We start from the raw sequence: 16995 nt of genomic DNA, 5'->3' as shown, positions 1-16995 counted from the left end.
TGTCCACTTGCATTATTTTGGTGAGACTTCTGACCTACATTTTCCTTGCTACAAATCCAAGAATACATCTATGTCTCTCCCCAGCTCTTTACAATTGGTGGTAAGTGTTTGTGTCATGGGGTACAGTATTAGCAATCAAAATACGGCACAGTGGCTCAGTGGTTAGCACTGCTGCCTCACAGCACCTGCAACCCAGGTTCGATTCCACCCTTGGGCGACTGTCTGTGTGGAGTTTGCACATTCTCCCCGTGTCTGCGTGGGTTTATTCAGGGTGCTCTGGTTTCCTCCCACAGTCCAAAGATGTGCAGGTTGGATGGATTGGCCTTGCTAAATTGCCCTTAGTGTACATGGATGTGTAGATTAGGTGGGTTACAGGGGGATGGATCTGGGTGGGATACTGTGAGGGTCGGTGTGGACTTGTTGGGCTGAAGGGCCTGTTTCCACACAGTAGGCATTGTCAACAACCACCCTATGACAGCTACTGACAAACGTAAAGGACCCCAAGCCCGAAACTGGGGTAATATACAAAATACCGTGCAAGGACTGTGAGAAACCCTACATAGGCCAAACCAGCGGAAAATTGACAAAACGGATACACGAACAACAACTAGCCACCAAGAGACATGACCAATTCTCACCTGTCTCACGGACAATGAGAGACAAGAATTCGACTGGGACCACACATCGATGATTGCACAAGCCAAACAGATACACGCCAGGGAATTCCTGGAGGCCTGGCATTCCAAACGGAACTCCGTCAACAAACATATTGAATTAGACCCTGTGTACAAACCACTGAGAAACAAAACCCGCAGTAATACCAACCACACCAGCAAACTGAGGCATATAAATAACAAGTGGGACAGAACACCGACGCTTCACTGGAGACGCACTGACGATGTTACCTAGCAGGGTGACGACATTTTTGCAACCAAACCCACCGGCTCGGCGGACATGTCTACAACCTCATCCACAACCTGAGCTACAAATCTTCTTGAAAACTTATAGACCGGTGAGCCTGATATCAGTGGTGGGCAATTTGGAGGGAATCCTCAGGGACAGGATTTATGTGTATTTGGACTGATTAGGGATAGTCAACTTGGCTTCGTACGTGGGAAATCATGTCTCACTAACTTGATTGAGTTTTTTGAAGAAGTAACAAAGAGGATTGATGAGGGTAGAGCGGTGGACGTGATCTATATGTGAGGCGTTTGATAAGGTTCTATATGGTAGATTGACCAGCGGTGTGCCACAAGGATCAGTACTAGCTCCACTGATTTTCATCATTTATGTAAATTATTTAGATGTGAACACAGGACACATGGTTAGTAAGTTTTCAGATGACACCAAAATTGGCAGGATTGTGGGCAACAAAGGTTACCTCAGAGTACAACAGGATCTTGATCAGATCGGCCAATGGGCCAAGGAGTGGCACCTGGAGTTTAATTCAGATAAATGTGAGGTGCTGCATTTTGGAAAGGCAAATCAGGGCAGGACTTATACACTTAATGGTATGGTCCAGGGGAGTGTTACTGAACAAAGAGACCTTGGAGTGCAGGTTCACAGTTCCATGAAAGTGGAGTCGCTGGTAGACAGAATAATGAAGAAGGCTTTTGGTGTGCTTGCCTTTATTAGTCAGAGCATTGAGTATAGGAGTTTGGGAGGTCATGTTGTGGCTATACAGGACATTGGTTAGGCCACTTTTGGGATACTGCCTGCAATTCTGGTCTCCCTGCTACAGGAAAGATGTTGTGAAACTAGAAAGTGTTCAGAAAGGTTTTACAAGAATGGTGCCAGGGTTGGAGGGTTTGTGCTATGGGGAGAAGCAGCATAGACTGGGGCTATTTTCCCTGGACCATCAGAGGCTGAGGAGTGACCATATAGAAGTTTATAAAATGATGAGCAGCATGGTTAGGATGAATATCCAAGGTTTTTCCCTGGGGGTGGGGGAGTCCAAAACTACAGAGCATAGGCTTAAAATGAGAAGAGAAAGATTTAAAAGGGTCTTAAGGGGCAACTTTATCACACAGAGTGTGGTGCATGTATGGAATGAGCTGCCAGAGGAAGTGGTGGAGGCTGGTAAAATTACAACATTTAAAAGGCATCTGGATGGGTATATGAACAGGAAGGCTTTAGAGGGATGGGCCAAATGCTCGCAAATGGGACTAGATTTATTTAGGATATCTGGTTGGCATAGACGAGTTGGACTGAAGGGTCTATTTCCATGATGTACATCTCTATGCTTCAATGACTCTATATGACTATGCCAGGATGGACAGTGGCAAAATATGTTGATCTTTCACTTAATTAACATAGATTAGTCATGCAATTCTGCAGGCTGTAGAATCTCTTGGTCACAGTGGTATAAAATACTCTACTCTTATATATTTATCCATATAGGATTATGAATTGTTAAATCTCAAATGGTTAATGTTTTTGTTTACATTTATAAATAACTTGCTGATATGTACTGTAGCTAGAAATAACGAGATTAATTTTGCATTTTTTTGCAGAATTATGAGTATACCTGACATTTAGCAACAGAAAGCTTTGTCAGCAAGGAGAGGTCTTTTGTTTACAGGGAATGATTATTAGGGATCAGCAGTCTCTCTAAAAGAGTAGTCTATATTACAAATGAAAAGCACAATGATCAAGGAATCAATTATAAATCAGATAAACAACTCCTTTTAAGGGAAGCCTGTCCACAACTAGAACCCTATTGAGATATTTACTATAAGCTTTCTTTCACATTTCACCCAGAGAAAGAAAAGAGAGTTTTACCCAATGTGAAAGCTGCCAATGTGATTTGTTACTGTCTGACAATTCCTTTATACTTTAACGTGTTAACTTTAATAAAGACCAAATTGGTGTCAAGGTCCAGAACCTTACACTGACAAGGTAAAGGAGTTGCTGGGTGATTGGACAAATGGGTGTGAGTCACTGGAAATCACTTTTAATTCTTTCGAGAGACGTCATAGAAAATGTTTTTTCGTTGTACTTTCTATTATCTCCCTAACCTTGATACTTCCTGCTTGTTATTCATTGCTCCCATTCTAAATTAAATATCCTTCTTGTTTTATTGCAATCAACATTTTCGATAAGATTCTCCAGGCACTAGTACGAGTTAAGTAGCTGGCTATATTTTATTGCTTTACTCAACTTTCTCATATAAAGCGATTTTACTGAACAAACTCATTCTTGCATCCAAAAAGAACTTAAAAGTTATGTCATGTTCATGCCATTAGTTTTAATCTCACATTCAGTTCCACTGATTGATGGTTTAACATTCTACTGCAACCACAGTTATTGCAATAGTGTAAATATCAGGGCTGTGGAATCGAGCTATGCTTTGCCACCGGTGCTAGTCCTACAGAATCCCTATAATGATGGAACTGTGCATGAAGAGCTTCCAGCCACTTCTGACATAGTCCCTGTGGTGCTTCATACCTGTACTTGGAAAAGGGTTAGCACAGACGTGGCTATGTGTGGCAGATGCTTGTGAAGTGGGAAATTTCTGACATCAATCAGCTGTTCTGGCTGGTTTGTCACATGTTCTTTTCTTGGATGGAGCTGGTTCAGTGAATGCCTGTGCTAATCACTCCTGGCTGATTGTGTGTTCAGTTTCACGAGGGGCTCTCGCTGTGTCCCATCAGTGCTATTTAAGGGGCCAACCATCCAGTTTCATGGTGAGATACTTTTGATTAGCTTCTGCCACTGCTGTTTTATAGGAAGTACTATGAAGTGTGATGTGGATTTTTACCTCCAACCAGATATTTTACCTAAGTAGCAATGCTTATAATATAACACATCACTTAGGAAGTGGATGTTGATTTCATGGTATTGAAAAATCTAACAGACATTTTGTCAGGTGTCATTTACAGTCACAGGCTCAGAAGTGTCTGGGCTAGCATCAAGCTATTAAATTTCAAAGAGCAGCATGCCTCTTGCAATGTGTCATGCTTCACATGATCCTTATTACGATGGAATATGTAATCTTTATATCCTTAGTTCATGTACTACAATACAGTGGTGATTTAATGATATGTTTTTTAAAGGCACACTAACAGTGAGACATCCTTCTTTTTCCAAAGGTGAAACATTTCCCAGGCAGATATATATGACTGTAGATAGCATGTGTTGTTAATTCAATAATTGTACAAATAGCTAAAACAGAGTTTACAAGGCTAACATTTCAAACTTCTGTGTAACACTTTGGAGGTTGGACAACTTGTCCTGATCTGGTGATCTTTAGACTAATTTGGAGGGGAATGCATTGATGTCAGATGCATTTGTTTGTGATCTTAGTGTCACTCAGCATCTCTGCACACTCATCATCCTTGGAATGTTCTTTCTCACTCTTTCTTTATGCATGATTGGAGTATTGTTCCGAGCTGGATTCTGTTCCTTTGCTTGATGATCTGTGATGCCTTTTGTATTATCTGGACTGGTTGCACGTTCTAGAAATATTTGCTGACATCCAAGTGTTTATACTTCTAACTCACACTGTCTGCCCAGTGTGCAGTGTTGGCTGCACGTAAAGTATGCACCTACCTACACGAGGACAACAGTCAGACAAAGAGAATCCTATTGCCACCAGAGATCCTGGAACAGACTATTAACTCTTCAACCAATGGTCGCACTGTCTGGACAGCTGGTGGGCTCTTCAGTTTTCCCTGGACTGTGTCTCCAAGTTCATTGTAATCTGCTACACCTGTCACAATGTCATTCTGAGTGTACAACTCTGGTCACCAAGGAAATGGAAAAGAAAGTGGATAGAAAAAGGAAAAAATTGCATTTGTAAAGAATAATTCACAACCACAGGATGTCTCAAAGCTTTCTACAACCAATTAAATGCTTTTGATTTGCAGTCACTATTGCAATGAAGGGAATGCAGCAGCTAATTTGTGCATAGCAAAATTTCACAACAGAAAATAATGATGTTTTAGAGCTATTGGTGGAGGGATAAATATTGGCCAAGACACTGGTAATAACACTTCTGCTGTTGATTGAAATAGTGCGATGGGAGCCTTCACATCCACCTCAGCAGGTAGCTGGCACCTTGGTTTAAAGTCTCACCTGATAGGTAGCTCCTACAACAATGCAGCATTCCCTCAGTACCACTTCATTTCTATGCTCAAATCCTGATGTGGGACTTGAACCGGGAACACTGTGACCTAAAGCCAAGAGAGCTTCAGCTGTGGCACAGTTCTGGAGGCAGAGGAAGGGAGCCAGAATTCCTTTGGTCCAGGCACTCCTGAGACTTGCTCCAGAGTTTGTGGTTGGACTCCTCTGTTGGTGAACTGGCACAGATACTTGGCTGTAGCCCACCTGTGCCTGGTAACCCACCACACAATGCTGCCTCCTAAAGTTTGCCAAGTGTCAATGTCGGAGCTGGTGATTGTGCAATTCAGATCAAACTGTGGTGCTTTTTCTTAGCAATGGTGCAGTGTTGCTCATCCCCTTCAGCCTGAGACTGGGCAACAGCTAGTCTAGGGTGTCTTGGTGAGGCTTTTTTAAATTCATTCATGGGATTTGGGAATCACTGGCCAGGCCAACATTATTGCTGAGCTTTACTTGCACTGTTGAAAGTGGTGAAATGAGGGATGATGGGAAGGTGTAGGAAAGAGATGAATGGCCAACTCTATTCTGCTTAATTTTGTGATTGTGTTCCAACTTGTCCAGTAAAAAGGAAGGAAGAATATCAGAGATTGTGCTGCATGGTAAATGGCTAATGTAACTACCATGGCTGGAAAGCTGAAGGAATGTGAAGCTATGAGAAGTAGATGTGAGTCTAGCATTATTGGAAAGGTGTGTGAGGGCAAGGTCGACCATGAGAACGTTAGACCCAAGTCCAGACCACTAGCAACTGCTAATGATTAAAAGGTGGTATGGTGCATTGAGCAGCTTGAGAGGCTGGGAGGAATGATGAAAGTGTTCTTCGAACTCACTGACATTGACTGTCTCCACGAGGTAATTGAACTTAATCCAGCACTCCTACTTGGTTCTTGTAGTTAAATAATGAGCAATGATCTCTGTAGGCACCTTCTGCTATTCCCTTTGTAAGGTATTCATTAAAAGCCAGTTGGGGACCCCCTTTGGAAATATAGCATTCCTCCTGCTGTTAGCACATGTCTTTAAGATTTCCCATGATGAATTTGTGAGTTTGGAAACGCTCTCTCTTGCTTGGAGTTCCTTCTGCTTAGCTCCATTTGCAGGTAATTGCACCCCAGGCAGCCAACAGTGGCTTCCTTGCAATGGAAACAGCCCCCACTTTGGGACAGGTTGCCTTTAAGTGATGGAAACTAGCTGAAATTTGTGTAAACCCCCCACTGGACCTCTGGAGCTAGCCAGGTTTGCATCCTGCTGAACATTACAATCATTCTAATGCAGAGGAAGCACAGAGTTTACACATTGCCTGCCTCAAAGTGACTGGGCAGATTGTAGTTCATGGTCATCACAACTTAAAACATTTTTTACCCTAACCTAATTTTCTTTGTTCTTCTTTCTTGGCCTCATTTTACCCAAACTCTGAACTTCTGAGCTCATGATGCTTAACCCATTCCAAGCGCTGTGGAAAGAAGAACTAACATCATTCCATGCTAATGATTCATTAGACTTCAAAGAAACGGTACTAGCATCACACTGGTACTTGGAGGAAAACTGAAGCATTAAGCATTTATAACGGTTCTTTGTTCTGCTTGAAACCACAGTTGTTATTGACATTTATCTCAGATGCCAAGATTGTATATAACAAGGCAGAGCTTGAGCATGAATGGAAGTGAGTAGTATTACCCTGCTGATGAAAAGTCACACTACCCACTCTTCTGGTCATCAGAAAGTCTTGACAGCTTTATAAATTTCCCTTTCTGTACTGCAATTTCAGCCTCGTTTCTATGGTAGCACTCTTGCATCTTGAGTTGTAAGTTGAGTTCTTGACTCATGTCCTCCTTGAGTGCAAAATCTAGTCTGGCACTGCAGCAGTGAGAGAGTGTTCTATTGTTGAAGGAGCCAGCTTTTTCATTAAGATCTTAAGCCAGGGACAAGTCTGTTCTGTCAGGTGAATGTAAAGTTTCCCATGATACTATTTCAAAAAATGGATTATACTCCCTGGTCAAAACTTATCTCTCAACTGACAGCGCTAAAAACAGATTATTTGATTTGCAGTGTGCAATTTGATGACCACATTTCCTACATTCCAACAGTAACTACACCTCAAAAGGTAACACCTTGTCTGTAAAGTATTTTGGAATGTTTTGATGTTGCGAAAGGTGCTACATAAATGCAATTTATTCCTTGTTAGTTCCCAATTTAGCTTCTCATGAGGTGAGATAAGTCACTGAAAATCAATTATATTTCCAGACTGGAAGGAACCAGAATGAAAGCTTATATCAGTCTGACTTTGCCTTTCTACTTTTACAGACGCTCTGTTAATAGAAATGCAGCTTAATATGTTTAAAGGAGTGTGAAGTTAAAGAACACGTTTTTCTGCAGTTTGTCTGATGCCTGAAGGTAGAATTAGAGAGATGACTTTCAATCTTTTTGTTGCCTCTTTTTTCCTTTGTTTATAATTTCCTCATTGCTGGGCTCTGTTGCAATACAGATCTGTGGCCAGTAGTCACCCTCTGGTTGCTTTCCTGGTACCTGGTAGGCAAATGCAATGGGACTTTGGACAGTGAAGGCAGAATTATACCCTCCCTGGAGGTGGCAAGAAGGGGAAATAATTAGATAAGTTAGCACTGATGAGATACTTGCCCCTTTCTTGCTACCTCGCTTACCTCCTCACCACTACATTGCCCTGAAGAGTAGGCCTTGATTGGTGGGTGGTCTTTAGGAGTTCTGGCACCGAGTTTGCTGAATGGAGACCTATAGTCTAGACTCAACATGTTAGCTTGGTCTCTCTCCATGGATGTTGTCTGACCCGCTGTGATCTCCAGCATTTGTTGTTTCCCCGACTTATGCTCTGCCTGTCAGCCCCTAATGGGTTGATTGGCGTGCAATATGGCATATTATCTTGGTCACCACCTATTGACAGAAAAGCTCACTGTCATATTTTTGAAAAAATTAATTGAACAAATTGTAACTTGGGAAGCACTAGGTTATTACACTTTCACAGTCAAATATGACATGCTCATTGCTGGTATCCGCATCGCCTCGTTTAGGGAAGCGGGAGCTCTGTGTAACTACCATACAGCTAAAACGAATACATTCAGAATAAGTGCCAATGGAACTAATAGTAAAAAGTACTTGAATTGCTAGGGTCTGCTCGTTGGGATGGCTATGAGATTGTGGGTATAACTACACAGTCATTGGCACCTGTACACATCTCGAACAGAATTTGCAGCAACTTATGCTAGGACTAGAGGGCATATCTTTAAAGTGAGAGGAGAAAGATTTAAAAGGGACCTGAGGGGCAACATTTTCACACAGGGGGTGGTTCATATGTGGAATGAACTGCCAGAGGAAGTGGTAGATGCAGGTTCAGTTACGACATTTAAAAGACATTTGGACAGGTACATTAAAAGGAAAGGTTTAGAAGGATGTGGGCCAAACACAGGCAAGAAGGACTAGTTTAGTTTGGGAAACTTGGTTGGCATGGACTGGTTGGACTGAAGGGTCTGTTCCTGTGCTGTATGACTTTATGACTTTATGTCTACTTTTCTATACTCCGTCCATTCAAACAGTCTAAGAAATGGAGGGAACAAGACCACATGAGCATTTCTTCCATCAGTCGCTCTATTAAATCATCAACTAGGGTAACTGTTTTATTTTCTCTGGCCCTTCCCTGCTCTATCTGGCCCTCCTCTAACTTGTACACTGGATCTCGTTGTAGTTGTGCCAGCCACTGGCTGTTATAAAGCCAAAATCAGCAACAAAAACCCTCCCTCCATATTTTGTGACAACTTGCTAGGGATAATTCTGTCATGAGTGAGTTGGGAGAATGGCACAAAGTGCATAGTTGAACTGCCATAATATCAGTTCTGCATTTGGGTCATTTGGAGGGGAACTGTATCCCAATCTAAGAGAATCCAAACTTTTCCAATTTGAAGGCGTGGGATGTTAGTTCTGGTAATTGCTTTTCAGGCTAATTTCTGCGATAAGTGAAATGTGCTACACACTTAGAGAGAGCTCATAGAATATTAAATGATGTGGTACAGAATGAAGCTCTTCAACCTGAGGCTGTTTCAGCTCTTTCAACAGGTTAGTTCTCCTCCACTACTCCTTCCTACACATACTTGTACTTTCTTCTTCTTCAATTATTTATCCAATTGCTTGTGAAGACTGCTATTGCATTAACACTTGAGCCATCCTGTCGAAAAGTGCAATCCAAAATTGAACCAGTCATTTTACTACTTCTGCTAATCGTCCAAATCTGTCTCCTCTTCATTCTTCAGTGATTGGAAATGTTTCTCTTTATTAATCCCATCTGAACCCTATATGATTTTATAAATCTCCATCGAATATTCTCTTAGTCTTCCCTTTATTTTTAAATGGAGATTAATGTCAAATGTTGGGAAACTTATTGCTTCACATATACATTCTTGTCTGTAGCCACCATATTAGAGAGGAATAAAGGCAAAATACTAGGGATGCTGGAAATTTGAGTTCTGAAGGAGAGTCATACTAAAATCGAAAAGTTAACTGTTTCCCTCTCCATTGATGTTGCTCGAACTGTTGAGTTTCTCCAGCGTTCAGTTTGTTTATATTAGGAACCTTAGTCATTCTTACTCATATGAGATTTGGAATGCCTTCAAATTTACAAAAGTTAACTCAGCGTAGTTAAGAGAATGAAAGTTAGGACTTTACCCACATCAATGTACTGCGTTGGTGAGAAATATAGCCTATCACTAGTGTAAACCTGCTTGCAGAGGAGTTATTTCTGTGTACTATCCAACAGTTACCCTTCAATCAGCAGCACAAAAGCAGATGTCTAGTCGTTCTCACAATGCTGTTTGTGGGAGTTTACCATGTGTATTTTGGCTTCTCCAGTAACCACAATTCAAGAGCGCTTCCGCAGGTTGCAAAAGGCACTTTTTTTTTCAATTACCGTAAAGAGTGGAGCAAGTACTTAACTCATATACATACGGCAGAACCTTGAACAAAGTAATTGTAGAGTTAGAGATCAACATTAAGGAATTTGATATAGTGAAGAGTCAAATAAGAATAATGATACCACCTTACAATTGAGAAAGGTTTTTTCATATAGTTAACTAGGAAGTGAATGGTTAGGTTAAAGAACTTATAACTGACTTGGAGCTTGAACTCAGGTGTAGATGACCTGTGAACACTCTGGATCAGACTGAGTAACAAAAACAACAGGCTGAATCTCACCTTTTTTTATTTATAGAATCCCTACAGTGTGGAAACAGGCCCTTTGGCCCAACAAGTCCACACAGAACCACAAAGCATCCAACCCAGACCCACCCCACCTAAGCTACACATCCTTGAAAGCTACGGGTAATTTAGCACAGCCAATCCACTTAACCTGCACATCTTTGGACTGTGGGAGGAAACTGGAGCACCTGGAGGAAACCCACGCAGACACAGGGAGAACGTGCAAACTCCGCACAGACAGTCACCCGAGGGTGGAATTGAACCTGGGTCCCTGGTGCTGTGAGGCAGCAGTGCTAACTACTGAGCCACTGTGCCACCCTTTTATCAACTACATGCGAGTTATGCTGTGTTTTTTGGAAGGTTTGTCACCATATGGCCTATTGAGTTTCTCTTTGAATCTTGTCAACTCACTTCATTTACTACATACACCACCCCTACGATGTCTTTCCACTGCCCCAGTTGACTCTATGCCGTTCCTGGAAAACTCACCAGTGCCATGGTATTGCAAAAAAAATTGACACCCATTGTGCATACACCATATTTAAAAATACCCAGTCTGGACTTGCCCTGCATGTTTCCTGGCATTTGCCCTGGAGAAATTGGTACCCTGATGTGTGGGCAGGTCCTGCTGGATTGGGTGGTGCAAATGTGGGACTTGGTCTTTCCATCCCCTCCCCCCAAGACTGGCAGTGGACGCTATAACACCGGAAGGTGCCAGTCTGAGGTTGCCACTTGGGTTAATGCAGTCTCAGCCATCTGGAGGCATGCCCAGCAATGTGTAAGATGGTCAATGTCCTTCTCCACTTTGCCAGTGTAAGTGCCACCATCTTGTCTCCGACACCTCACACTAGCTCTATCTCTGCCTACTGTACCCACCTGCTACCATGGCTGAAGCTGTACCACTCCCAATGCCACCTGCAACTTATTCCCTTGCTGGTTGTCACCCATCCCAACCCCCAATGCTGCTAACTCTGCATGCCCTCAGTACTGTCTACTCACTCACTCAGGACAACTCCCCACCTGCATGGAAACTAACAGCTGTGTCACCCACTTTCATCTCCTGTAATACCTTCCTGCCTCTCATTTAGGAAACCAGCCATCAACAGAACAGAAAGAGTCAGACTGTGGTGGTGGGTTGCCTGATATTCGGCCCCTTTCATTCATATGTAAAGTGTCTTCTGCCTAGAAAGAGGAATATGCCACAGTGCGTAATGTCCCTACCTCTGAGCCAGAAATTGCAGGAGGGCAACTCAATACCCATAGGAGTTGCATTAATAAAGTGGCCATACTGGTTAATTGTCATCCTGCACATCCTCCCAATATACATACGGGAGTTGGTGAGAGTCTCCTGCCAGCCAGAACTGTGTCAGGCAGAACTTCTCCACATTAATTCTTGACTTGGGCTGTACTCCACAGTAAGAGTCCTGCTCATTTTGAGGCACAGCTAATGATGCTGATTTAAATCCTGGCTTGTTGTGCGCTCTGGATGCCCATTCAATTGTCTATACAAAATACACAGGTGGTACGCGTCCCTGTAGTAACAAGTTTTCTACCTATCATTTTGGAGGCTGAGATACTGATTTACCATTTAAAGAATGGCGACATCGTGGTTGAAATTCTAGGCTGATGGTATTTTCTATTTATTTCTGTTATAGGGCTAGTTCCTGATGGTATTTTCTGTTTATTCCTGTTATAGCATTGGTCCCTGATGGTATTTTTTGTTTATTTCTGTGATAGAATTGATTCCTGCATTTAGCTGTTGGTTGTATACTTTTTGATTTTTGGTGGTATAGAAGTTTATTACACTATTACATGGAGTTCCTCAAATTTATTGCATATATCTAATTTTAAAACTTCAAAATAAATAATATAAATCCTCTCCTAAAACCATGGACTCCTTTAAGGCCTTTTCACAGCCATGGTCAATATTGATTTTATAAGGTTAATACATGGTAAATCGTTAAAAGGAGCCTCTGTTGGCCAAATACACAATAGAATGCAAATTGGATAGGACAAAGAAATGCACATTTATGGGTTGGTGTTGAAGGAGACGTCATCACCCACTTTGTTTACAACTCTACGATAGTAAGTTTTTATGGGTGTGCTGATGCTCCAGTCTGCCAACTGCAGATGGGATGTGCTCAGTCAGTTATTGGCCAGCTCACTGGTGCAATGACTCATACTGATCAGCAGCTAAATAAACTCTCTTTCTAGCATATTTTCGTAATCAAACGACTCCCAGCTAAACAAAGCTGTTCTATATAGAGATTTTAAACAAATAAAGAGGAAGAGGGCTTTGATGTTTCGAGTCATCACTTCTTGCCAGGTCTAAAATCAAACACAGGGTAACTAAGTAAGTGATACATCCATGTACTAATGGCTTCCTCCACTTCTAATATAGAACCAAAATCACTGAATACCTTAATAATTAATGTTTTCAGTACGAAGATGCAGAAGTAAGTGGTTTTAAAAGTACACTACTATTGAAAACTACACAAAAGGTTATGTCTAGTTTGCAAATTGAAAATTTTTGAGATGTGCTGAAAATTGGATTCTGAATTCTAAAATCATACAGGTAGGAATTTTACCGATACTTGTCGCCTTGTCTGATATTTTGACTCAATACTATTAAATAATATCAAAAATTCAATGCAAGATGGTAATGCTACTGAGAAGCCTGCTGTCAAAATACAAATTGTGGCAAGAACAGCAAACATTTTATTGTGCCATTAAAATTATCTGCAGCATACAATTAAAATTAGAATTAGAATTAGCTTTATTGTCACATGTATTCACATGAACTCAGTGAAAAGTTTACAAATCACCAATTACAACACCATTTTAGATATCAAGGTACCTAGGTACAGATTCTTAAGTACAAATCCTTCAGGAAACAATTAGAAACATAACGAAGTAAAAAAAAAATCCAGCAATAAATTAGAAAATAGAGAAATAAGAGTTCAGAACAACATTCCTCCCAACCCAGACTGCGTTGGGCTTCACCTCAAGGCCTGGAGTCAAATCCAGACTGAGGCTGGTAATGTGAATCCACATGGAAGCCAGGAGTTAAATCCATGCTGAGGCTGGAAGTCTGAGATTACACTTAAACTGGGAGTCTGAGATCACACTGAGGCTGGGAGTTTGAGTCCACTCTGAGGCTGTGAGTCTGAGATCACACTGAGGCTGTGGGTCTGAGCCCACGCTGAAGCTGGGAGTTTGAGTCCACGCTGAGCTGTGAGTCTGAGATCACACTGAAGCCGGGAGTCTGAGATCACACTGAGGCTGTGATTCTGAGCCCACGCTGAGGCCGGGAGTCTGAGCCCACACTGAGGCTGTGAGTCCGAGTCCACACTGAGGCTGGGAGTCTGAGATCACACTGAGGCTGGGAGTCTGAGATCACACTGAGGCTGTGAGTCTGAGATCACACTGAGGCTGGGAGTCTGAGATCGCACTGAAGCTGTGAGTCTGAGATCACACTGAGGCTGGGAGTCTGAGATCACACTGAGGCTGTGAGTCTGAGATCACACTGAGGCTGGGAGACTGAATCCATGCTGAGGCCGGGAGTCCACCCTGGACATCACCAATGCCGACCAAGGACGGGAGGTAAAAAGAAAAAGGAGAAAAAATGAAAAAAGAGAGAGAGAGAAGGAAGCGGACAGAGTGGATGACTGTTCATGTGACAAACAATAAATGGGTACTGTCTCTGAGTGGTAACCAAGATCTCCGTAAAGGCAGAACTGGGAATTGTGTTATGGTATGACAATGGTCATTGGTTTGGAAAGTGTTGGTAAAGAATCATTGGCAAGTTACTACAGCAGATCCCAGGGTATAGACTGTTGTGCCTGAGGTGTCAAGTGTGTTAATGTTCCTGTGTGACATTTTATTTCACTTGCAAGAAACAAAAATACTTAGCAAAACGTATGGTGAGAATAATGATGCTGGCAGCATTTTACAATGGTTCATATATGTTATCTCTTTAAAAATGTTGGAGTTACAGAAATTTGATTGCAACACTGTTTGGATTTTGGAGAAGTGGGATTTCTGCTCCTGGCTTCTAACCCTGGTGTAAAAGTGACCAGCAGCTAGTAGAAAATGGGAAGGAATTCCTCTCTGTTAGAACATTTTAGCGCCCACCATTTTCTGATATTATGTCCATTAGACAGGGCTGAAGGATATGTTTCAGTTTAAAGAAAGTGAGATGGTAGAATCACATATTTCCCATAATTTCCACCTCAGTTGCACCGGATCACGTTGTCCCATATAAAACTGCCAAAGAAGGCTGTTCCGTACTGCAGTAAAGGTAAAGCATTAAGTTAGGAGGTGTGTTGCAATTTGGCCTACCATCCATCTTCACGATAGACATCAGATTACTGGTTACTGTTAAGGTCACAATCAACCTACAACTTTACACTGCTGGGCCACTCAATGTTGCTGTGGGGATATCACGAACCCCAGCTAATCAGCAGATTAGAGTGGAAACAAGCATTTTCCAGATATAATTTGCTAAAACCTGGGTAGCTTATCCAGACAGGGCAACAAAGTTTTATAGTGACAGGTTTTCCAAAGGCAGGAGGTATATGAAAGACTTCTGCTGTTTCCCAACCTAAGACCCTTAGCTAATAACTGTTACCCAACTCTTTTCCTTCAGTCTTTCATGAGAGGTGGATGCCACCAGCAAGACCACTATTTGTTGCCCATCCCTAATTGCTCTTGAGCTGAACATTTCAGGGCGCTGCTAAAAGTCAACCTCATGATATGGGTCTGGTGCCCCATGTATCACAGACCAGGTAAGAACGGCAGATTTCCTTCATTAAAGGACATCAGTGAACTAGATCAGTTTTTGCATCAATTAATGGTAGGTGTCATGGTCACCATTACTAATTTATTAATTGAATTGAAATTCCATCAGCTGCTATGGTGGAATTTGAATCCTTGTCCTCAGGGTATTAGCCTAATAAGTCTGGATTACTGGTTCAGTGACATTATCACTATGTCAACATCAAACCTTTCAGTTAGCTACTCTTTTCCAGTTTGAGCCTCTTTTGCCTCATGGCAGATACCCTGAGATGGTATTGGCATCTGCTCCTTTACTTCATAGGCACCTGGCCCTGTGCTCCAGGCTTTACAGAAAGCTGCAGAAGGATATTCTGTAAGTGATAACACAGTGTGGAGCTGGAGGAACACAGCAGGTCAGGCAGCATCAGAGGAACAGGAAAGCTGACGTTTCGGGTCGGGACCCTTCTGTAAGTGCATGTTTTTCATGCTGTTAGTGCGTGACACAGGCTCATGATGGCTATTGATCTACTGGATAACAGATCCAATAGCGTGAGTGAGTTCATGTCATATGGTCCATGGTAACCAAGCCTGTCAAAGACAGGAAATACGCTCTAAACTGACAGTTTAGGTTTTCTGTTGCTATGGCCCACCTGGATAAGGAAAATAGATTTGTGCAGTTTCCTGACAAAATACATTTACTTAACATTTTCAAGAATGAGACAGACATTTCATGGTTTGTTAATATTAGCACTGGGTGAAAAACAAGGAGCCAAGTGTATAGACTTCCCCTCAGTGTATACCTTCTGAAATAACTCCGCAGAGGCCAGTATCCCTTCACTGATCACACTTTATTTACCCACAAAGAGGTAAGCATTTCTGGCAGCATCTATGAAGAAAAAAATCAGAGTTAACATTTCAGGTCCGGTGACCTTTCCTCCGAACTGTTGACCATGCCTCTTACCCATGCGGGGCCATTTCCATGATTCTTAGACCAAACTTTATCCCTGTATCAAACTGTCTCTCTTGCTCGGCATAGTCTTACATCCGGCACTGGCGTTCCTTATGCAGTTTCACCCTCCCCACCCAGGTCTGGGAAGCTCAGACTTAATCTGGTGTGGAGTCTTCTGCTCATTAGCAACTCTGCTGGTGCTATCCCTGTAGTTGCATGTGGAATGGTCCTATAATCAAATAAGAACCATAACAACTTGGTGTCTAATGATAGGCTGTTTTATTTCTAGTCTGCCTTTAAAGTTTGGACTGATCTTTCTGCCAGGCCATTCGATGACAGATGATATGGAGCCGACCTTATATCTCAAATCCCATTCAGCTTTAAGAAATAACCAAATTCTCTGCTGGTAAATAATGGCCTGTTATCTGTGACTAATACTTCTGGGACTCCAAATGTTGCAAAGGATGCACTCAGTTCTTCTACCATCATCCCAGTGTTTGACAAATGGACCCATGCAGGTCCAAACATTTTGAGTGGACATCTACAATAACATTGAACCCATGAAAAGAACTGCATAGTCGACATGCAACCAAGTCCAAAGTTTCCATGGCCATTCCCACAGATGAAGGGAAGCTGCTTGTGCTTGTTGACACTCTGGGCAATGCCCCATCAATGCAGCTGGACCCCAGACATGACATCTTACCAATATCTTCTTTCTGGAGACCCCTGGATAACCCTGATGGAGTTCAACCAACATCTGACCAACAACCAACAAACACCTATGCTTGGAACAATCACTCACACTCCCCCTAGCAATATGTTGTCCTCTAACATGAGCTGGTCTCTCCGAGTCTAAAAAGGTTTCATTTCTACTTGTGACAACAAGGTGCAGGGCTGGATGAACACAGCAGGCCAAGCAGCATCATAGGAGCAGAGAG

At 42.2% G+C, this 16995-nt stretch overlaps 1 long non-coding RNA gene across 1 annotated transcript in view; it reads left to right on the top strand.

Moving 5' to 3' along the window:
- Positions 1 to 3552: 3552 nt before the first annotated feature.
- The window catches only part of LOC125486509, a 71118-nt gene continuing 57675 nt past the window's right edge, over positions 3553 to 16995 (top strand). Inside the window, exon 1 of the long non-coding RNA XR_007265171.1 lies at positions 3553 to 3686. This is a non-coding gene — a long non-coding RNA (uncharacterized LOC125486509). The remainder of the gene's footprint in view (positions 3687 to 16995) is intronic.

Source organism: Rhincodon typus, chromosome 29 (genome assembly GCF_021869965.1).
Source record: "Rhincodon typus isolate 14 chromosome 29, sRhiTyp1.1, whole genome shotgun sequence".
NCBI lineage: Eukaryota > Metazoa > Chordata > Chondrichthyes > Orectolobiformes > Rhincodontidae > Rhincodon > Rhincodon typus.
This window is presented reverse-complemented; position numbering and strand designations above follow the sequence as displayed.